The 23038-nt window shown below is 39.4% G+C and overlaps 1 long non-coding RNA gene across 1 annotated transcript in view; it reads right to left on the bottom strand.

The window, feature by feature from the left end:
- Positions 1–690: 690 nt before the first annotated feature.
- The window catches only part of LOC125329750, a 128191-nt gene continuing 105843 nt past the window's right edge, over positions 691–23038 (bottom strand). Inside the window, exons 2-3 of the long non-coding RNA XR_007205256.1 lie at positions 1062–1202; positions 691–776 (exon numbers count right to left, since the gene is read on the bottom strand). This is a non-coding gene — a long non-coding RNA (uncharacterized LOC125329750). The remainder of the gene's footprint in view (positions 777–1061; positions 1203–23038) is intronic.

The raw sequence follows: 23038 nt of genomic DNA, 5'->3' as shown, positions 1-23038 counted from the left end.
CCCTGTGTGCAGCCTTCCTCTTTTCTCCTTGTTGCCTCTGCCATACCAGGATTTGAATGGGGAGGAGAGATATTAATTAACATATGTCCATGTCTAATTCCTTGAGTGAGAAATGAGCGTGATCCAAAGGCATGGGGACAGAGCATGTCAGAGCTGTGTTGGCCTAGCACTTGGGAACTTCTCAGTTTGTTATAGCCTCAATTTCAAACTACCTCTGTGCATTACATACAAATGGGTTAGATGACTGCAAAAAGAATCACTAATTTAAGACAGCAATGCAAACATTTTTCGCATTTAAACGTTTTCCAGTAAAGGTGCATAACCCTTCTATTTGACAGAAGTGAATACTAATGAGAACTCACATTAGAACCCTTCTGGGGTAAAGAGAGGAGGGAAAATATTTCTATTATTTCACTTTTTTTTTGTGGCAAATTAATTCATTACTATGCTTCAAAGATGGATTAATTGCTCACAGCACTGGTCTGGACATTCTTTTTTATTCCTTTTTTTTTTTTTTTTTTTTTTTTTTCTTGCTGCTGCTGCTGCTGCTGCCCAAGTGGCTGCTGATTAATGCAACAGAATATTCAGCATTGCAAATGAAAAAAATACTGGAGATTATGTACTTTCTGCCTTCCCAAAGGCCAGCTGCTGTCCAGCTCAATTTATCTCTTTCCTCTCTTCACTCCCTCTTCACCCACAGGTTTCTTTGACATGCTTTCACTTCAGTATATGTTTTCTCTTGCTCCAAGGATAATGTGTCCTCCTCCTAAGGAAGCCTGGTGAAATAGCAAAATGGATGAACACTTGACTCACACACAAAGTGAAGATCTACATTAGCAGTGTGCATTACAAATGACAGAAAGCCACACTGACAATGAAGAATCTAAAATACTCCCTATCCCAACCTTGTGCATGCAGCTTGTGTGGCTGTAGCCACAGCCTGCTGACATGGGCATACTCAGGGTGTGAGATCCTCTGGGATCTCAGAGGCTGACCTTTGATTAAGCCAAGTTTCTTTGTAAAAGTAAGTGAGTTTTGTTGAACTTGATTTTGGTGCTCACCTTGCCAGGCTGTGAGCAGGGCCAAGCTTTTTGTCTTTTGTTCACCTTTGTGTAGCTAGGATATGATTTCTAGCAATGTTCCTCTTCTGTGCAGCACATTGGATGTTAGGGTAGTGACATCAGTTGATAACCTTGCTGTCCCTGCAATACAGAAAAAAAATTATGCCAACGGAGGGAACAGTAAAGAAGGAAGCAGAAAGGTTAGAAAATACAGCAGTGTTCACTCAACAGATCCAGCTCATGCAGCACTGTGAGACAGAACACGTATTTCTACTGCTTTCAACAGCTTAGGTATAGCTGTAGAAATGTCATGTAAATGGTCTCAAAAAATGAATATTATGACTAAGTTTGTTCCATGCCATATATCAAGTTATTGTTATTCACTGATAATACCATCCCTACTCTCATTTACTCCTGCTGAGTCTCTCCCTACCAAATAGTGCTTCTAACACAGTTTTCTTCCTTGGCATCCTGGCCCAATTCTGCACTCAGGTTTTTTCCATGCCTCTAATTTGTCTGTTTGCTGTCAGCTCCCCATTGACAGGGGTATTTGGTCTGACTGAGATGAGCTGATTTTCCCAAGGCAGCCTTCATGGTGCTGTGCTTTTGTATCAGTAGATGGAAAGGTGTTGATAACACGCCAGTGTTTTAGCTACTGCTGAGCAGTGTTGGCATGGCATCAGCACCGTCTCTCCAGGGTTCCCCCCATCACCAGTAGGATGGCGTGGGCGTGGCAGGGGACATAGGCAGGACAGCTGATCCAAACTGACCAAAGGGATATTCCATATCGTATGATGTCTGCTCAGCAATACAAGATTCCTCAGGGAAGTTTAGGCAGCCCAAGTGCCCTTCAGCCACTCACTGACAACACCTGTGCACAAAGGCAGCCTATTCTGTCAAAGAGTAATGACCAAGTAGAAATTAGGCTTTGCAAGCTTGACTAGCAAACAAGTCTTCTAGGCAGGAGCTGAACATTCAGAAAACAGAGCATATTGCAAAGGTGTCAAAGGACTTCAGGAGTCTGGTGAGACTCAGCCTCCTGAATCATTAGACCTTCCTTATATGTACAGAGAGGAATTATCCAAGGAACTCTCAGTGCTTTACACCGAGAAGAACCCAATTTGTGTACTTTGGCAGAGCTCCAAAGAAACAAAAGCACACGGGAAGATGGATGAGGGACACCAAAAGGGAGATCACATGGACTTTCCTCCCAGATATTCCACTGCCTTGATGGGGCTTTGAAAGACATTATAACTCTGTGTTCAAAACCTTTCTGCAAACCAGGAGAAAAAAAGTCTTTTTTTCCCAAACAGGAGCAATCTTTTTCCCCCAAAAAAGTTGTCACACCAGACGAGAAAAAGAATATCAAAATGTTATTTTGCTTGTAGTTATGCAGGTCATTTAGCCTTTTAGTATCTATTAATTATTCTTTTTTTTCTAGGCTCATTATAAAATATCCAGCTGATGCTGCTATTCTCAGTCGCCTGAGGAAGATACTTTGATGTTAAATGCTGTACTGTCAGGAACGTTTACAGAGTTGGCCTTGGTTTTTTGGCTTGTGTGTTTTATTTGGGTTTTTGTTTGTTTATTTGGTTTTGTTTTAACTCCCTCGAATTTAATTCCCTGTCATGTAGTACATTGCTTATTTGACCAGAATTGAATTGGCCAAAACTTTGTGCTAAAGCAAGTGAATCTATTTTTCTGTTCTGTAATGGGTTGTTTTCAGCTATTTTTTTAGTCTTTTCAGATTGACCTGCAAAACAACAATTTTCTGATCCACTTCTTCAATGGTAATTGTTCCTGCCTATCTTAATCACCCAGCACACAGTGTGTGCCTGAGGATTTATTCCAAGTGATTAAGATGATTTCCCAAGGATGTTCCATATGATCCTTATTTGATTTACATCTCTCTTCATTTTCACTATTGTCTCCAAAATTACAAAGGTTCAATACAGGTTTTGTTGTTTCGGGGTCTTTTTTTAAAGGAAATTATGCTGAGAACTTCTCACTGCATTAATGCTTCTGATGCTCAAGGATGTTGGTAATTTGTATGTATTGTAATTACAAAATTCTGGTTTGCTAGGAGTTTTGTCCTTTTGTTCCCCCTATATAAAATGTTGAGAATAGCAGAAGCACAAATGCACTTCTCATGGTATTTCTGATACTCTACTGAACTGAAGATAAAATCTAATAATAACAACCTTTGTCATAAAGCAAATTTCTTCCTCTAGAGAGATGATGAACAAGCTTTTTCTGGTGTGCTATCCAATAACTCAGCTGGTCACAAGGCTTCTGTATGGCCATACACCTGGAACGTGAAAATCATCTGCGTTATTCTGAAGTTACTGGTAGAAAAATGAGATATGAAAATGTCACAGCAGAGATAAAAGGATTGGATAGGTGCAGTTATAATAGCTAGGATAAAATTAAAAGTGTTATTTAATTTTGTGCTTTAGGGTATGAAGTGAACACCCACTTAGTTCAGGAATAACTCTTTCCTCTGAACAACGTATACCCTAGAGCACAAATGGTGACTGATTGGAATAGTTGATGACATGGCTGCAATTTTTCATCTTCCTTTGCTGAAAATGCCTTCATCATTCTCAGACATTAAATGAACCAGTGGTATCTTGTGGTTCAGAAATTCCCTTGTTTTGATAGCCTTGAAATTCCTGTGTGAAAACAGAGCTGATTTCAAGTTGGTCCTGACTGGAGAAAAGCCTGGTGACAATTCTCAGCTGCAAGGACACTTCTGTATCAGTTTGCTAAATAGAACGGGACCCAAATTTCATAACTGATCAGTACACAGCCAAATAAGTGATCACCTTGTGTGGGATTTAGATATGTGGGCATTTCAGAAGTAGCTTGATCTCTTTTTTTCACCTCCTTTCATGTGTGCTCTTGGAAATGCAAAAAATTGAGGAATCTTTGAGTTTCTCTGGAGCTGGCAGTTCTACAAAAGTAGGTCAAAATATTTGCTAAATGCAAACCAAAAGACATTCACTAAGATTAATGTGACAAAACAGGGTGTCTTTGTCAGAGCCACTACAGTTTATGACACCTGAAGTTTTGATCCTAAACAGAATGGATGGATAAAGAAGGTCCTTTACTTGCTTGCATGTCGAGTCCCATTTGTCTGCTGACTAATGCAGAATGCATCAAGAGGGACAAAAAGCATCCATAGCATCTGGAAAAGCATCCAAGGTCCAGTACTTTTGCCATTTTCCTGAATGAGTAGTGATATTTGAGTGCCTGGGTTTAGAGATATTCTCCAAAAGTTCTTGGAGAGTGGTATCAAAAATCTGAGAATAGGAATCGGCTCTAAAACAAGCAGCTATGAGAATTATTAGAGGGGACCACAAAAGGTAAGAAATACCTTTACTTTTAATACATTAACTTTAGTGTGTCCTAAGTAATGCAAATCTGAAGGTTCAGACTGTGTTACTGAGTGATAACTCAGTGATACTTGTTCTCTCCACACCACTGTGGCAGCATTGCCTGTAGCTGAAGGAACCTCTGCCTTTTGGGTGCTATAATCCTAATGACCTGGGGGATCCAGCCCACAAACCATTGTTTGGCCACCTGGGGTTTAAATATAAAATATATACCAAGAAGTATGTAGAAAAATTATGACTATCTTATTATCCAGATAGTAACCTGGTTATAGAAAGCTTCTAGTTCTTGGGAATGCCAAGATTGTATCCTCTGGTATCTATTCAAAGCTCCTCAGTCTAGGCAGTCTGGGCTCAGCTGACACAGCTCAGGAGCTCTCTTAGGTCTGTATTAACATTTCAGCACAGTACTTTGTAGGGTAGATGAAACCTCTGTCACAAATGGGAAGACAAACTCCTCTAAGAGTAATTATTTGAGGTTTCACAGCCAAAATGGTAGGTTATCATCCTTCTCAACTACTGTGTTTAGGTGGCATTTGCTCTGCAAAGCAGCACCAAAGTGTTCAAAGCAAATGTTTGAAAAAAAAATTAAAAAATCTTGGTACACACATGAACTTCCATGTTCGTGTTGTCTACATGAGGGAGCCTTTCAGTTTCCTTCCTGTTCACCTTTTGTGTCACAAACCTTTTCTTGTGACTAGTGAAGTGAACTAAGCCTGGAGGAGACAAAAAAGATTATAAAACCAATTTATTTCAGAGCAAAGGAAATAAAATGTAATATGGTCCACAACTAAAGTCTTTTCAACTACCTCTATTTATTTCTTATCTGCCTTCAGTAATAATGAATAAATAAAAATTAGGCAGGAACCATACCCTTTCTCAAAAAACAGAATCAGTCATTCTCTGTGCTGACGCAACTAAGAAACATAAAATTGATGTAAAGGAACAACAGGCACTATTTTTTTCTTCTAGAGAGTTATTTTCTTGCAATGGAAGCCAATTAGTGTTGTTCTCTGAAGAAACATGAAAACATCAGAGAGAATATTTTTTGTCTGAAAAGAAACAAAAAGAGTGAAAATAATCTGATCTAGAAAGACATTTTCATGTGCCTTCAAAAAATGTAGTGAGACAGAAAAAGAGACTACTGTAGCTTTCCTGACAAACATAATGCAACTTTACTCTGGAAAATGCTGGAGTTCTGATTTCTTCCATTAATCTAATCTACTGAAAATGTTCTGTTTCAGACAGTGTCTCACTTTGCCAAAATTTTCCTGCTGAATTATTTCCTTTAAACAGTGAAGAAAAGATGCTTCAAGCATTGCTGTCTGTTGAGATCAGGAGTTCAGGTAGGAAGAAATGTTTATTTTTTTCAAAAGTTCTTGCAGGAAGACTGTTGCTTGTCTTCATTTTGAAGTGGTTTTTTTGCTCTTCTGGGATACAGCTTCCTCTCTCCTCAAAAGATTCCTGTTTGCATTAGAGTAGCCTTAAAGACAAATGTGACCCTGCTCTGGGAGAAGCCTTAGATCTTGCCTTGGGAAATGGAAAGGCACCAAGACTCCATCGAGCTGTGTGCCTGTCCTTGTGCAAACGTCTATCATGGCCTGACACAGTCAGGCACTGCTGCTTCACTGTCAGCCCTGAGGGGACAGAATGAGGCTTAGAACGATGAGGTAAGCAGTGTATCTGTGCAAACAAACATTTGAATTGATATTTGAACAGGCAAAAACTGGAAAATTTTGCGAACAAAACCAGAAGGAGCATTAGAGATGCACGGCACCAGGGGAATGGCTCCTCTGTGGAACTCCCTGGGCGCCAGCTGGCAGGAGAGAGGGATCATGAGATGGAGACATGAAAGAAGGCACAACACTTTCAAGATTTCCACAAACATCCAGGGGGCATTCTTAGTGTCCAGGGACAAATTCCAGTTTGGATAACCTGCCAAATGCTGTCATAAAGGAAGAAATACCAAACTAACCATGTAAGCAAGCTCTTCCTGCAGCTCAGCGGGAAGTTTTGTGGGAGACCTAATTGCCATGAAATACCATAATTTATTTGGTACAGCAGGTGAGAGTCAGAAAAGCAAAGAGAAGACACTAAATTCTCCAGGTACTGAACTGCAGAGGAAGATGATCAGCAAATTCCAGCCAGCTTCAAGTGATGAAGTTGACATATTTTAGGGAATTAGCACCTGATATCTGGAAATTATAAACACATTATTGAAAGGCAAGAGCTGGCTGTATTCCTTCTACTGTCCTGCTAATACAGAATAAAAAGGTGAATTTATCTTGCCATGCCTGGTTGACTGTGACCTTTTATTTTTTTTTTTTTTCTATATGACTTGTTTGCTTATTGAGATTTTTGAAGCATATTAACCACCTACTGTTTTTGGCAACAGAGAGGTTGTCCTGATTTATTTGCACTGATAGCTGGCCCATTGCTGAAGTCCTTTATTTGGAAAGAATCAGCCTTAAAAAGCTGATGGTGTCAGTAAGAGAAATCTTGTATTTTTGTTTTTTCCTTTAAAACGTGAGAGCATCCAATTTACCACTACAGAATTTATGTGATCTTCTTGATATTCCCTCTGTTTTAAAAGATTCTGACTTTTAAAATATAATGTAAAAACTTGCTAAGGTATTTGCAGCATAAAAGAAGTCAGACCTGTGGCAGCACTGACAGATCAATGGACTTGAATAAAATCACCATAAAAGTAGCATAAATACTTTTAGCATGAAAGTAGCTTAGGCCAAACAAGACCAGTGGCTTCCTTGATGATCCATGATCCATGTTGAAGCCATAATCATCAAATTACGAGTGGCACCCATAATTTTGTTCCAGGGACCATTTGTTCTCAGAGTTGTAGCTGTGACAAAATATCTTCCATGCATCTCCCTACAGCAGAGATCTAAAGCCCTCTGTAGGCAAAGATGCCTTTACAAGGAATTTCTTGTTTTGAGAAACTAAATATACTTGCCAGCACACTAACATTTTAGTTCAATTTTTTTTTTAACACCTATGCAAATCTACTTAATCTAAAGAGAACATGAGTCCCCTACATGAAAAGTCATCACATCTAATCTGATTTTGATAATACTGTGCGTATTTCAGGGTTTCCTGTTTGCTTGGCTAACATTCTGCAACCTCCCATCTGTAGTTCTGGTTGCTTTTCTGACTTGATTTGGTAACAATATTTTAGAAATGCTGAGGTCTTTCCAATGCCTTAATTCCAAAACAAGGGTCATGGGAAAAACTCTTATGCTTGAGTGTAACCACAGCAAAGCGAACCCTGGGCCAGATATAATATCTTTGAATGATAAAGGGAGCAGATTAAACATATGGGACTGTCCAGAGACATTTACACATAAGGCAGGCCATTAATGGGCAATGAACTAATGATACATCTTCAGAAAATGCTTCCTCTGTGCCCAGAATCACTAACAAGATATGAAAGAGGCACACACTCAGCCACATATTAGGCACTGGGCCTGGGTGGCTTGTGTCCCACGATACCCAATTTAGTTGATATAGCAGGATGAGCTGCTCCAGGCAGCAGGTCAGAGCAGGTGCTGCAGAGATGGCAGTGAGTATTTCTCATCACATTACGGAGGAATTGCACCGTAGCATTTCAATATGTCAGACCTGAGTGTAAAACCTCTTGATCTGCTTGGTGCAATCAGGGATTGAAGCATGTGTCTGTGCTGTGAGACAACGAACATATGAAGGCATGCAAGCAGTTACCTCTGGGACTGAACAAAATGAGAACATAAGACAAGCAAATGAAAGGAGAAACAGAAACAGTAAGGCAAGAGAAACAAGATGCTACAAATGTAAACATTTCTCAGTCCTTTTGTGATATTCTTCATGTGTGTATCCTGCATTGGTTCCGCTGTGTTGTTCTGTTCATTAAAACCACTTGGCATTTACAAAGAGCTTAAACAAATCCAGCAGAAACATTCTTATTCTAAGCTGGGGGATAGAGCACACTGCAGAGATGCAGAGTTAAAGATGAGATGGGTAGTGCCTGTTAACAGCAAGAAGAGCCTGTGCAACCTGCAGCATGGTGTTCTAAATAACAGAGAATGTACCAAAGATGCACATCACAAATCTATACCTATTTCTCCTTCAAGTAACTGCCCTTCTGTAAAGGAATCTGCAAAGATACAGTTCTATCCCATGTATGAATGGCTTTAGCCTCCGTTAATGGTTTCATCCTGATGGAGCTTTCCTCCCCATTTTTTATTCCTTATGTATTTCTGGGCTCCAGCCAGAATCAGAACCAAAAATGAGGCACTGCAACTCTGAAGGAATTTCTGTCTGGGAATCCAGACATGGGAAATCTCATGAGAAAAACATGCTGTGAAACTGCTGGACAGGTTTGGTGAGCTCGAAAGATGAGGGTAGCCTGGACAAAACTTCACATTGGTGATTATTTGTGCAATTTGGATAAAAACTATTAAATCTAATTGGTCTGAATAATGTCTGTGCCTATATTCACTCCACTGGGAATGGATCTGTAAAGCAAAATGGCTGGTACTTAGGACCAAATATCACTGAGCTTATTTTGTTTTTTATGTCAGGTATATAATTTTTTAATGTCAGATTTATGTCAGACAGGCTCCCAAACCATTCGCATCTTCCGAAATTCCTCTGCCATATGAACCAAAGTACGATAACTGGAATTTGCTTCAAAAGCACACTTCTGACCCAAGAAGACGTGATAATGTACATGAGTCTCAAGGTATTTGGCAATGACATATCATATCTGAATAATTAAAATATGAATGTACTTTATAGATATTCATCATAGACAATTAGAAAATGGTACTTTACCAAAAAAAAAAAAAATCTAGAATCTCCCAAATTCCAAAATATTCTTCTGAGCTTTCAATGAAAAAATATTGGTGAAAATTTAAACACTTTTTTTTTTCAAGCAAAACATGCAAAAAAACCAAACATATTTTGATTCTATATTTCTTGGCTCTTCACATCATGCTTGTCTGATTCACTCAATCAGATTCCCAGATTCTAGCTCTGTGCTTTGGAAAAACAAGATCCATCTGGTAGATGCAGACAATGCCACCATAAAAAGGATTAGCTCGTATGATATTTTTCTCATTTTCATTCCTAATCTTGGGAAGGACCCAGAACAAAAGTCACAATAAGCAAAAAGGGCTCTGTTTTTAAGAAAAAAGTTATCACTTGACAGGTAACACTAAAGCTGAGCTTAGTGGAAGAAAAATACAGTCAGGCATGAGAATTCTGTAGCCAGGAAACCTCTAACTCCCTGTATGCTGGATGGCCTTTCCACATACAACAACAGCCTGACCAAAAAGCAATTTTTGCCTGCTGACATGAAGGAGTGACACCATTACCATCAGAACTACTGTGAAGCTGACACATACATAAAACCTGCGCATTTCCTACAGCAGAAATCAGGGGACACATGCAGCCAGAATAGAATTATAGTATACTCTCTTCAGAACAGAGAGAGCTACCTCTGAATTCAGTGGTCATTTAGTGTCTGCAGCACTGCTGGGGACAGATAAAAGGTTTGATTTCTCCTGGTCTGAATGCCTCTGTGGTAAAAATGAGCTGGGACAGAGCTGCTTTGCCAAGGAATTTGCTATGCAAATGTGCTGCATGTAATTAAGGGCATTTGCATGAAATTTCCACATCCTCAAGGCTCAGGTTAGAAACACACACATCTGTCACAACCTGACATGTTCAATGAAAGAAGAAGTAGAGTTGAAATCATTACAGGGTGGTTATTTTTAATGAGAGAACAAGTCAAAATACAAAGGAAAGAGACAGGAAAGGAAAGCATTTAGGGAATGTCAAGAGCACATCAAAGCTTCAGTGTTAATGGTAAAAAATCAGCACAAAGCTTTTTAATTTCATGTCTTTCATCTTCAAGTCTCAGCAGCTATAATAATTTTAAATGTGTGATTTGTATGTTAGTTAAAGGTTAATGATCTTTATTTATAGAACCTCAAGGCAAAGCTCATTGACAACTTCCAATGGATGGCAACAATGTCTGGAAAAGATTTCTAGTCATGGGAATTATTGGGAAGATTTAAAAATTCTGGGCCTGTTAATGCTTTATTCAAAATTCAGGGACCAGATGATGTCCTGGTGCAAAACAACTTTTAGACTCTGCTGGTGTTTTATCAGACTGGTGATAAAGAGGGCTTTTGGCTAATAGTACCATATAGGTCTACACTATGACTGCTTTGCTCTCGAAATTTTCTTGACTTGAGGATAATTTTAGGCAAAAAGCAATTACCCAGTGTCCTGCTTTCAGCTGTGATGGAGTTAATTTCCTTCCTGGTAGCTGGTCCAGTGCTGTGTTTTGGATTGGCTTTGAGAATGATGCTGATAAGACAGGGATGTTTTAGTTGTTGCTGAGCAGCACTTACAGGACTTGTCAGCTTCTCGTGCCCTGCCAGCGAGGAGGCTGGGGGACACAAGGAGCTGGGAGGAGACACACAGGACAACTGACCCCCACTGGCCTAAGGGATATTCCAGACCATAGGGCACCATGCTCAGCATGTAAACCAGGAGGAAAGCTGGCTGGGGGCTGATGATCAGGAACTGATGGGGGCATCAGCTGGTTGGTAACGAGCAATTGTTTTGCATTTGCATCACTTATTTTTCTTGAGTTTTATTTCACCCTCTTCCTGTTATTTTCTTCTTAATTACAATTATTGTTATTATTATTGCTATTCAGTTATTAAACTGTTCTTATCTCAACCCAGGAGCTTTCTTACTTTTACCTTTCTGATTCCCTCCCCATCCCACGGAGGCCAGCGTAGGTGAAGTGAGTGAAGAGTTGTGTGGTGCTTCGTTATCAGCTGGGTTAAACCACAACCTTCAGGCTGTTGAGGGCATCCAGTTTCCTTCTTAGATCTGTTTGAGGTGCCATGTTGGTACTACTTTAGCATAGCGCCAGTAGTTACAAGAGCAGATTTACTCTTCTGAAGATAACATTCTGCTTTACAGTTAGGGAATGTTCCAAACCAAAGGCATCTAGCTGAAACTACAAAACCAGCTTAATCAAGGTTAAACCCCTAAATTACTACTGTAATCCAGTGGAGTCAATTAATGCACTACTTTTAACAGAACAAAAATATGCAGAGGATCAAGAGTGAATAAAATATTTCTTCCTTTAAGCAAGGTTGAACACTGAGATGAAACCAGCTTAGGTTTGTGGCAAATGCTTCTTTTAATAGCCTTCTTGTTAAAGCAACAGGAAAAGCATCCCTGGCAAACTAACAAAACCCCAGATATTTAAAAAACAATTAAAACATTTAAAATTTAAAAGAATTAGGGAAGTTTTAACTTTAACACCAGCTCTATTTTCCTTTCTCTTTGGGTACAGAGAAATTTTTTGTGATGCTGCCTCTTTGAATGTCTTTGTGTTGGTAATGGAGGTGGCATTAATTGCCCTCTTGCAAGTCATTGTTACCTAAAATGAGCTACTGAAGCTGCTTCTGTTCATTTCTCTTATGAGAATGAACATGTTTGCTTGGAGACAAAACATGACAAATACTCAGAGTGAGGAAGAAAGAACAACAAAGACAAATGTGCTGCTTCTGATTCTGCAGACCATGGCATGAAGTGTCTCTGTAAGAGAAACAAGGGTCGGTAAACATCCCTATCAGCTGCCTAGAGCTGGGTAAACATACATCACTAACAGGTTATTTCAGACAGAGCTGCCTTCCTGGTCACAGGCTGAGAGCAGCTCAGCCAAAGACACTCTTCCTCAAAGTAGATTCTTTTCTTTAGTAAAAAGTAAAGAAGAAAGAAAGGAAACAAAGTCAAGAATAGAAAGAGCACATGCTCAGAGGTGGGAAGCAGTGGGAAGATAAGCAACCCTCCAGGTGGAGAACATTAATCTTTTTTATGGCACTCTTTGGTCAAGGTTTCACTGAAGGTTGGAGAAATAAAGGCTGACTGATTACTTTGGTGGAGTCTGTGGTCTCAAAGGCTTGCAAGAAAGGCAGAAAGGGCAGAGACGGCTGTTTATTTCCATCCATTTGTAATGCTGGTTTCAGCATTAAATTAAAAAATCTCAGAAGAGGTGTTTTCTGCATCCTCTACTCTACTCACATTTCTTTTTGATGTTTCTTCTAGTTCAGGAGTTGACACTGGTTTAATATAAGAACCTATTCCAGGTGGTAAAATGGTATCAACAGATTTAAAACTTCATTATATCCATCTTTCCATCTTTAAGCTAAATTTATAAATAATTTGCAGTTGTTCTATTTTTATCTTGGCCAATATAAATTGTCTGTACTTCACATACAACTTTGAAAACACACACATTTCCTTTTGAAACTTTTACAAGAAGCTTCACTTTTTAATTTTCATTTCTTTATTTACATTCTCTTTATGCTGTAAAATAAAGCCTTAAGTGATGCAAAGAATTTAAGCTGCACAACAATAGTTATTGATTTAGCATCCAAAAAGAATTAATCATTGTATTTATATCCTGTCCTGCATTAATTTAACTAGTCTTCCACAACCATAGTCTCTAGAGACAAGCCTACTTGAAGAAATATATTCCCTTTTAATTCCATGTTGAAAGATCAATGAAGTGTCCCAGAACTTTGTGCTAAAGTTCTTTTTACTCAATTTTGCAAAAGGTTTAATTCTTTTACATGCCACAATAGTATTTTTTGTTGCAGTCTCCAGTGGCACGAGGAGAACAGATGTTGAATGGTACCTGAATCAGGCAGAGATTAAACAGTCTCAGCACCCACAGCAGTTCTGTTCTCAGGATTCTCTACCACCCTTTCTGACTTATGAGGGGATGTATGTGGGCTGCTGGTGTATCTCATCCCATGCACTGGGAGCACAGCAGCACAAAGTTCAGAAATGCACATTTCAGCTGTCGTTAACAACAACTGGATGTATCAGTGGGGACATAAACACAAATGACCTTCGTTAATGCTGGAATGGTCCTCAGGACTCATGAGCATCATGAGCTCTCACGGCATTAACCACTGCCTTGCTGTATCAAAAAGCACAACAGTCTCTTGATTACATTTCCAATTATGAGTTTAGAAGGCTAATTTATGAAAACCTTGTTTGGAAATAATCCAACTGAAGTTTTTTTACTAGTGTTGATGTTACACTTGATATAAAGAAAATGACATGGACTTATTCCACATAGTAACCAAGAAAAACATATATATATATTTAATTAGAATTAAGGAGCCAGTTCTCTACAATCATGTTTCAGATCTCTGAAATGACCAAAGACTTTCTATTTCTCACGTCAGCTTTATGAAGTAGTATGGAAGGCTTCCCTGCAATCCAAACCCAGAGCTGGCTGTCACAACTTCCAGGAGGTTTAAAACTGTGAACAGGGTGGGACTACAGCTGCCCACTTAGATTATCTTAAATCCATCACAGACCTGCAGCCTGAGGAATCTAGTGATGGCTCAAGCACTTTACTATGCATTCAGTCTCATTAGACTTGTTTTCTTTAGTCTTTTCTCTCTTCCTGCCCTTTGCACAGAAGCCCTTAAGTAGGATGTCAAAACAAACAATACTCAAGTGGGAGATAAACATTTGATTTTGTGATGTTAAAGTTAGTTTCAGATGGCTAAACTATCCCACAATGCCCCAAAATGGGTCTCAATTCACACAGGGCAAAAAAACTTACATAAAAATGAAATAGCAATCTAAATCTACAGAGAACTGCTAAATCACTTCCATCTTGCAGATGATATTATGGTCTTTAGAAAAGCTCCACAAAGGCCTCCAGACAAGTAGGAGGAAAATAAGACAAGATATGAACATTAGGCTATTTGTGCAGAAGGCCAAGGTCATGCTAAAATGTTTTTCTATTTTTCTGGTTTTTGTGTTCTGTGACAAATCCATATTCCTCTCAGACATGTTATATTGTACACTGAGTTCCATAGCAGTAGCTTTGCACTGCATGTATGTGACACTTTTTGAAATTGCTGGAAGATTGGACAGAATTCAAAACAATGACAGATTCTGCTAAAAAGACTGAATCAGAAACTTCAAACCAGATTTACTTTGTTCAGTGGGGAAGTTGGGACTTAGTCCTTTCTTTTTATTTTTCTCAGGGTCAGGGTCAGCCCTTGAGGAGGACAACAAACTGGACTGATGGAGGCATCGTGTTCTGACCAGGCAAGATTGCTGCAATGGAACTGTAAGAACGTTTGGGAGATCACACTGACCTTGTAAAGTCCAAGTGACTCACACCACTGGAAAAGAGAATGGCTCTTATCAAGACCAAGAACAGTCTTGCCATACACATGAAAGCAAAGCAAGACAGAAAAGAAAACAACTGCTTTCACAGCAAATTGCCAGCAGTCTGTACTGCCCCTGAACATTTAGAATCCATGACAAACCTGACATTTCTACAGTGCATTTTAACAATTGCAATGCAGTCACCAAGTCCCACTGAAACCAAAAGAAAAGGGATGTAGTTTTCATATTATATGTCAAAAAAGTCTGGAAACTGTCATCTTTCCTTATTATTTGTTCTGTTTGCTTTGGTTGCTTTGCAATATTTGACCAGAACAAAATCTTAGTGAGAAAGCATTTCTTTACCCAAAGAAAAGTTACCAGATTTTGAACCATTTTTACCTCCCATAAAAGGACACAAAAAAAAAGACATGAAAATTTCCCTAAAACTAGATCAAATTTTGCCTAATTTTATACTTTGTTTTCCCTTTCACCACAGATAAAGCTACTCCTGCACATGAAATTTTAAAACAATAAAGCAAAGCAAAACAAAAAGCACTTCAGAGTATAAGAAAATCTTTGGTTGTTTAGTGTGTCAAAATCAAGCTTTAGATTATTTCGACATCAGCTTATTGAAAGAGCTGGTAAGTGAAATTGAAGGCCAGGTGCCTCAAGAATGGCTGTAATTTTGTCACAAAATGGGACTTTTCACCTGAAAGCTGCAGTGAAGTGAATGTATCTTGACAGGTCAGTCAGAGAATGACTTTGAGTGCTGATGGGATCCCACAGCTAAAAAAGCTGATGCAAACCTACCAGACTGTTCTCCAGTACCCCGAGTACAATGATGTGCAGAGATGCTCTCTCATCTCTAACCACACATCTACTCACTGTTTGCCTGGGCTGGAAAAAGACTCAGTGACATCCATTAGTAGATCCAATTCCAGAGTTACATAGCAAAATTTATCAAATTAATTTTAAATGGAACATGTGTTGACCTCAGCTCTTTACTGGTGTAGATTAAATTTCAATATAATCAGTGTTTTTCAATAGACAAATATCCTCAAATACCTGCTCAACCCATTTAAACCTTTCAGTACTACTGTCCTTTGAAGCTATATTCATTTGCTTTAGCTAGGCATTGTTGTCATCAACTCAGTCTCAGTTGATTCATCTTTCTTATTACACGAGAATGTGAGCCTGAAGAACAAGAAAGGGATCTAAATGAGGACAGGACCTTATTAATTCAAACATCAACTGATGAGACGGCAAAATAATTTTATTGCAGTCCCTTCAGCAGTGAAATACAAATGACTACAGCAGGTGTTACCATGAAAATTTAACTCTGATTTTCTGTTCCAGCATCCAGCCTATAATTTAATCTTTTGGTCAGGTTGGCACTCTTAGCACTGGTGTACTACCCTGACCTGATTAATATCTTGACTGAGGACATGGGAGTTGTCCTCTAATGGCTTGGTACACAGTGACACCTACTACAAGCACAGCTGAGAGCACTGAGACTGAATTTGCTGTGTAACCCATTCTCCATGATCAATTACTCAGAATTTTGGCTACCATTTGGACACAAAATTTATACATTACATCTTTTGGCCTGCCCACCCACAACTGACAGACTGGGTAATTTCAACCAAAATGATTCTTTTGAAGTCATGGTGAAGGGATTACAAACATTACAGTGGTTTGATTGCAAAGAGTCCTGCTCTTCCTTTTTTTGAACACTGATTTCTCCTCAGTCTCTGTAGAGGTCTTTTACATTTGGAAACAGAACAAACTCTTGTCACTGTGTTTTACCATCTGAAAAAACTGTCCAAATTTGATCAAGCTATGAGAAAAATGCAATTTACACATCATGTGTCCTCTAGGAACTTCATATTTTGTTATTCTAACCTTCAAAGATTTCATCTAGAGAATAATGCTCTGGTCCAGTCTCAGAGCTCTGCTGCCCACATATGAGCATGCTGAAATCTAACATACTCACAATTCTGTGTAGTTTGCTATAAAAAAATAAGTTATGAAAGACAGTGCACATTTATTTTACTACCACAGGTTTTGTATGAACTAAAAATCAGCAGGAATTAATTTAGTAAGGGAAGTTGTTTGTAAAATGCAGGTCCTGATGATTCTGTGTACTTTGCAGATTTGGAAATTAGAAAAAAAAAATGTGAAGACAAATAATGGGTAAGAGTAGTATGAAGCAATCCACTGCAAGAGCAAATGAAAGAACATGCACTGCAGGAAAAGCTCACGAGGAATGGTAAGAGGTTCTGTGACCCATGGTCATGGGACTGGTACCTCTGTGAAGCAAAATTAAGGTCCTTTATTGGGGAATGTCAAGATGAGCACAAAAAAAAGGGGAACCAGCAGCATTAACAGACCTGTTCTAATACATTAAAGATTCCAACTTCATCTGTCCTCTCCTCTGAGACTGGCAAAATTCCCTTATTGCAGTTTCTGCATACATCTGTTCACTTGGCTTATCTGATCAGTGTGTTCAGGCCAGGCTATGAGACTTGTAGGTATAATAGCTCTGTGGTATCTTTTGCTTTGGAAACAGATCTTAAACAAATCACCCTGATCAAATTGAATTGAATTTCTTCAACAGCTATGCATGCTCACCAGATGTGATCACACATTATTTTAGGAAAACAGCAAAGACATGGTGAGAAGAAAAGAGATCAGGGACCAATTTGAAGGGAACAAAATGAAGTGCATGCATACAATGGAGAAGATACCTCCCCAAGCCCCTAAAAGGTGTTCAAGATTTCCACATCTTTGTTCATTTTCTGAAAGAAATCAGCTGTGAAACAGCCATGGGAGTGAAAGGTTTGCTGGCTGGTATCTACAGAAAACTTACTAGGAGCTTAAGAAGAATCCATTTAATTCCAGGGAAAGACTGGAGGGAAGGCTCAGAAGGCCAGTTGTCCAATAAGGGGATCCTTAACAATTGAAATGAAATGCAAAGAGAGAATACTCAACTAGTGGGGAAAAAAAAGAGTTAAGCAACATGAATACTAAAGCACTGCTTTGGCAAGAGTAAATCCCACGTGGAGGAAAAACTAGCAAAGGATGTCCAGAGCAATAAGAAGGGACTCAACAGATACGACGGTTTCAAGAGAACTTCTGGGAAAAGTTGGGTCTGCTGCTGAATGGGGAGACAGCACGGATGACACAGTCAAGACTAAAGTGTTCCCTGTCCTTGCCTTGGCAAAGCCTGCTCCAGTACTTAAACGTGTACCAGCACAGCCCAGAAAGAGGCAGACACACATCACTGCGTGAGGAAGAGGTCCTGTAATGCCGAGCTGCTCTGACCAATCACAATGTAAATTTCTCAGTCTGGTTGTCCCAAATTAGTGGCATTTTTTATGTCTGTGGTCATTACCTCTCTAGGCAATTTTACCTTATGAGAACAGGAAAAGTGGAAGGAGAGAAGGATGAAGCAAGCCACAAGCAATAGGTATACTGAGCGGCTCAAGTGTTTTTCCTGTATGTGGCATAGTAAGTGTGGGGCTGGTGCATTTCTGTGGCAGCCTGAGGGGCTGGGAGAGCCCTGCTGCAATGCTGTGTGCCTGCAGAAACGCCTGTCTCTTCCTTTTTCCCTCTTCCCACTCGCTTACAACTCCCTCCTTCCCACAATTAACATTTGAATTGAAAGTTCAAAAGGTGTCAGGGCTAACAGGGGTTACCCTTGCAAATCAAAGGCCCACCTACCAATCTGCTGAGAGTCATAATGTCTGCATTAAGAAAAAAGCTAGTCAAAACCCAATGATTAAGTCATTAGTTATGAAAGCTCTTCATGTCCTGTCGACTTCTGTGTGCTTGGAGAGCAATCTGAATCATGATGATGTAAGGAAATCTTTTCAGAAATCCAGTTACATTTTAACGTGGCATCAGCACTGACTGAGCTAGCAGTACCTTCCCTAAAGATACAACACAGCAGTTCTGCTCTTTCACCTTAAAAAACTCGCTGCTGAAACATCCTGTGTACCCATTCAAACTCCAGATGTTAATTGACTCCAGAGTTATTTTGGTAGGAAGCTGGTAGGAAAGCTGTATCAGATGTTTTCTCTAGAGGAGAGAGGGAGAGAAGATTCTTTCCTGAGTTTGGGCAAGAAGATGGGAATGGTGATTTGCTGCTTGACAGCTGATCATATGAAAAGTTTTAGATAGAAGCAAAACTTTCTGTCATACAAATTTCTCAATTTCTCCTTTTGCAAGAGCACTTTCACTACAAGGAAAGACAATGCTTAAGTGCCAGCCTACCTTAGTGCAAATTTAGACATAAAGATAGAATTTTTCTCAGTGAACTTCCCTGAGTCACAAATGTGTCCAGTTTTCCAGTTTGGCTGTGTGTCTTTCCTGCTTTTTGGTTTGACAACTGTCACCTTTACAGAGCCAGTTTTACCCCAGACATCACTGTGGCCTGGATGCTCAGCTGATGCAAAGAGATGAGTATAAAAAATATTCTGAAAAAGACCTGTTTTAAGGAAAAACATTTCACAATCTGACATGAAGACTTCAGATGATCCTTAAATAACAAGCCAACAAAACCAAAAATTGATATTCGTGTTATCCCCAGGAGTACAAAAGATATATTAGTGAGAAAAATGATCTATTGTTGTATTTTTTAATAAACTGGAAGGTGTCTGCATATCTACACTGTAAGCAAAGACAAGTACATAAACAGCCAGCAGAGCCTCAGGAACACTTCTTGCTAACAAGTTGCATCTGCAATAATAAAAACTACTCACATTGAATCCTTTTCCCTGGCATCCAACTACCCACTTTCTAACACACAAACAGAGCTAAGACAAAAAGAATTATATTCTAATTACCTTGGCCAGGTGTGTTCACATACTCAAGTGTAATTCTTGTTCGAATTTATTCTTTATGGCAAAGGAAGACTCATTAAAATGGATTTTGGACAGCACCAGAGTAAGGCTCATTATATCCTCTCCTCAGCAGCATTTGAATTCATCTTGCAGGAGAGCAGCAAAAGTAACAGGCTTTAAAATGATGGTGAGAGGGTGTAACTGGGCCTGGGGTGCAGAATGGATGCCCCTAATCTTGGCTACACAATAAAAACCCCATCGAGACTGCACTCAAATAGAGCATACAGACAACTTAAATGTGGCAATTTCTCACCCCAAGGTGAAGGATGACTCCAAATTCCAGTGAAAAAGGGCACCAGAAGCGGAGCCTGAGGATCACTTCCAGGGGGCAGGCAGCAGAGGCACAGACTGAGCACCTGAGGGAGTTTAGAAACATTTCTGTCAGAGAGGCATCTGAGATTGCTGCTGAACTGTTTTGTAGCCAATACCTCTCCCAAGCCCAGCTTCACTGAGCCAAGGGAGGTGAAGAATGATCAAAAACTCATTGCAAGAATTCAAAAGAGCAAAAATACCAAATTTAGAAGCAATTTACAAAGTGTCCAGGTTAAGTTAGATTTTTTCCTTAGAGCTGAGGGACCCTATACAGAAATTAACTCAAATTTCAGAGTTGTTCATGATGCCAGGATGCAGACTATGAGCCAAGTTTAAAAAAAACGTAAGAAGCAATATATTGTTGTTATACAAAATTGGACAAACTAGTTGTAAATACCTCTGAAATGAGATCTTGAACATACAGATTCTGAGACTGTCTGAAAAGCCCAGTGAAAATATCTTTATGGAATTTGTATTTTAGATCAGTCAGAACATTTAAATTTTTTTTACTTTTATTTTTCCTGAAAGTTGGAGTGCTTGCAACCAGCTGACCATGAAGTTATTTCACCCTCAGGTGAAAAATATATTCCACTTTCCAGGGTTTTGAAGGATAATTTTTTTTTTAAAATGAAATATATGCAGAATATAACCCAAAAGATAAATGAAACCAAATATCTATGTATTTTATAGAACAACAACAACAAAACCAAATAACCTTGCAATTTTCAAGTTCAGCTCATGATGACTCTGTAATGTTTAGTACACTGCTTAAAAAACTTCACTAATCAATTAAATGAACCAATCAGCCCTGTTCTGAGATTTTTTGAAAGCAAAATAAAATTGAGGGTTCCAAACAGAGAAGACACTTGCATGGATTTGAGAGTTGTGCTGTAGTTTAATAAGAAACAGTCCTTTTTCTCTTTGGAGCAGCTGAAATTTATTGAATTTAACTTTGAAATAATTTGCTCACAGAGGTATATGTGCAAATTTTTAAACTATGGCTGTTGATAGTGTGATCTATCACTTTAATATTGAATATATTTCAACATTTGCATCCCAGGTCAAATAGCCAGGTATTTGCATTTAAATGGATTATCAGCACATATTTCTTGTTCTTGTTACTCTCTGTGCTTTTCATGCTGCTGTTTGATACAAAGACTTCTACTGATGCAGACAGGAATTTAGTAATCAGGGCAGGAGACAGGTTAATATACTTAAAATTAGATATAATGCTATTCCAATATATGCTATCACACTGATATCAAACCCGTATATGGAGCATCATTTCCCAGCACACTGAACTCCACTCATACAGACAGGAGGCTTGAGGAACAGACTTAAGTAGCAGCTTGGTGTAACAGATAGGCACCAAAAATAACAGAGACTGGGATATTGGGTTGTTGTGCTCCCCTGCAGTTAAGTCCACTCCAGCAGTGCTCCTGCTGTTGAACCTGAACAAATCACTGCCCAGTGCCTCTGTGCTGCCAGAACATACAACTGCAGAGATGGATTCCCTGTCCAACACTATGTGTTTTAACTGGGCTTTTACAGGAGCTCAGCAGCAAAGGTTGAGATGGGCCTTGTGGAAGCCAATGCAGAACAGCTCAATTTTTGTCCAGCCTGCTGGAAGCATCACGCACTGTCCTTGACACAAATCCACACAACAATCTGTCAGTCCAATGTTTTTAATTCAGTTGCAGAGGGAAGATTGATGTTAGATGTTGGCAGGGAAAAAAAACAACCCTAACTTGCTTTTACTTATGGGTAAGGTCTGTAATCAATCACCTGGACAGGCTGAGGACTCCCCACAGTTAAAGCTCCATAGCAGCAGGACAGAGAAAGAGCTGTCTGAAACAGGAGTGATGGCAAGGGGAGTTCACAAGGAAGCTCTGCTGAGCAGCATGAACTCAAAGCCAGAGGAGTTCTCAGGGCTCTGTCCAGCCTTCTTTTCCAATATTTAATGAAATCTGGTTGGAAACTCATAAACATTTTGCTGGTTGCTTGTTACAAATAAACATGGCTCCATCACACAGCTCTTTAATGGGAACATACACCACCGGAGGGGATTACACCTGGAGGAGTTCAGGGAGGCGACAGCAGCTCCCCTCCCTGAGCTATAACCACCACCTTGGCTTCCCAGCTGGCAAAGAGCTGCTCCTCTCCTGTGCTGTGCCCTCACTGAGGCTGATGGCAGCAAACAGCCAGCAATTTGGCAAGTCCTGCCCAGTGTCTGATTGTACTTGTCCCACTGGTACAACCATAGTGAAGAGGAACGATAGACACATAAACAAAACAGCAGCAAAAAAATTGGCGTGTGAGTTATCTCAGAGTTATCTCAGAGACATTCACATCTCCAGCTGAGTGGAACTCAGTGGGAAATCTCTTGGCTGACACTCTGAAATCTGCAAGTTTGCTTTGAAACAGCAAAGTTGTCCAAGTCCCTATATTATCAACATTTTAAAAATCACCGCCTGAAGGATTTATGGCAGAGTGCACAGGCAATTACATTGCTCTATTTGTTACTGTGGAAACACGTTTTATGATTGGTGAAATCTATGAGAAATATATTGAATGAAGTTCTTGAAAATAGTATTTTAAAATTAAAACTGAGCAACACCAGGAAGCCTTCACCTCAAGGAAGTCATGAAACACCAGGGAGTCAGCAGGAAAGTACCACCAAGTCTTGATGGGATTGATTTGGTTGGACTAGCTCTGTGTCATAGAATGGAAAAATAAAAGTAGAGTCAACTACTCAAGCTGGTGCTCTCACAGCTGGAAAGCTTTGCCCAGAAATGGGAGCAACAATGAGTCAGAACACAATGATAATTGCTCCTGCTCTCTTGGACTGTGAATATTTTCCAACCCAATGACATGAAACTGTCAAGACTTCAGTCCACCAAGTACCCTTTTCAAGGTCTAAGCTTTCCATTGGCCCTTAGTCATGAAAAACTATTGAACTTCTCAAATGTTTGTTAGAAACAAACAGATCTACAGATGCAGGATGGAGTCTCTTCACATACCTAAATTAAGTTAAAAAACATGTGTTTTGTCACATGACAGCTTCCAACCTTCCTGGCTGAACTGAAAGGAAGAAATCTGGTTACTACCTCCTCTAAAGGATGGCTTTTTCTTTTTTATATTGAAG

This window comes from Corvus hawaiiensis, chromosome 8 (assembly GCF_020740725.1).
Source record: "Corvus hawaiiensis isolate bCorHaw1 chromosome 8, bCorHaw1.pri.cur, whole genome shotgun sequence".
Lineage (NCBI taxonomy): Eukaryota > Metazoa > Chordata > Aves > Passeriformes > Corvidae > Corvus > Corvus hawaiiensis.
The sequence above is the reverse complement of the archived record's forward strand: the minus strand, read 5'-3'. Positions and strand labels throughout refer to the sequence as shown.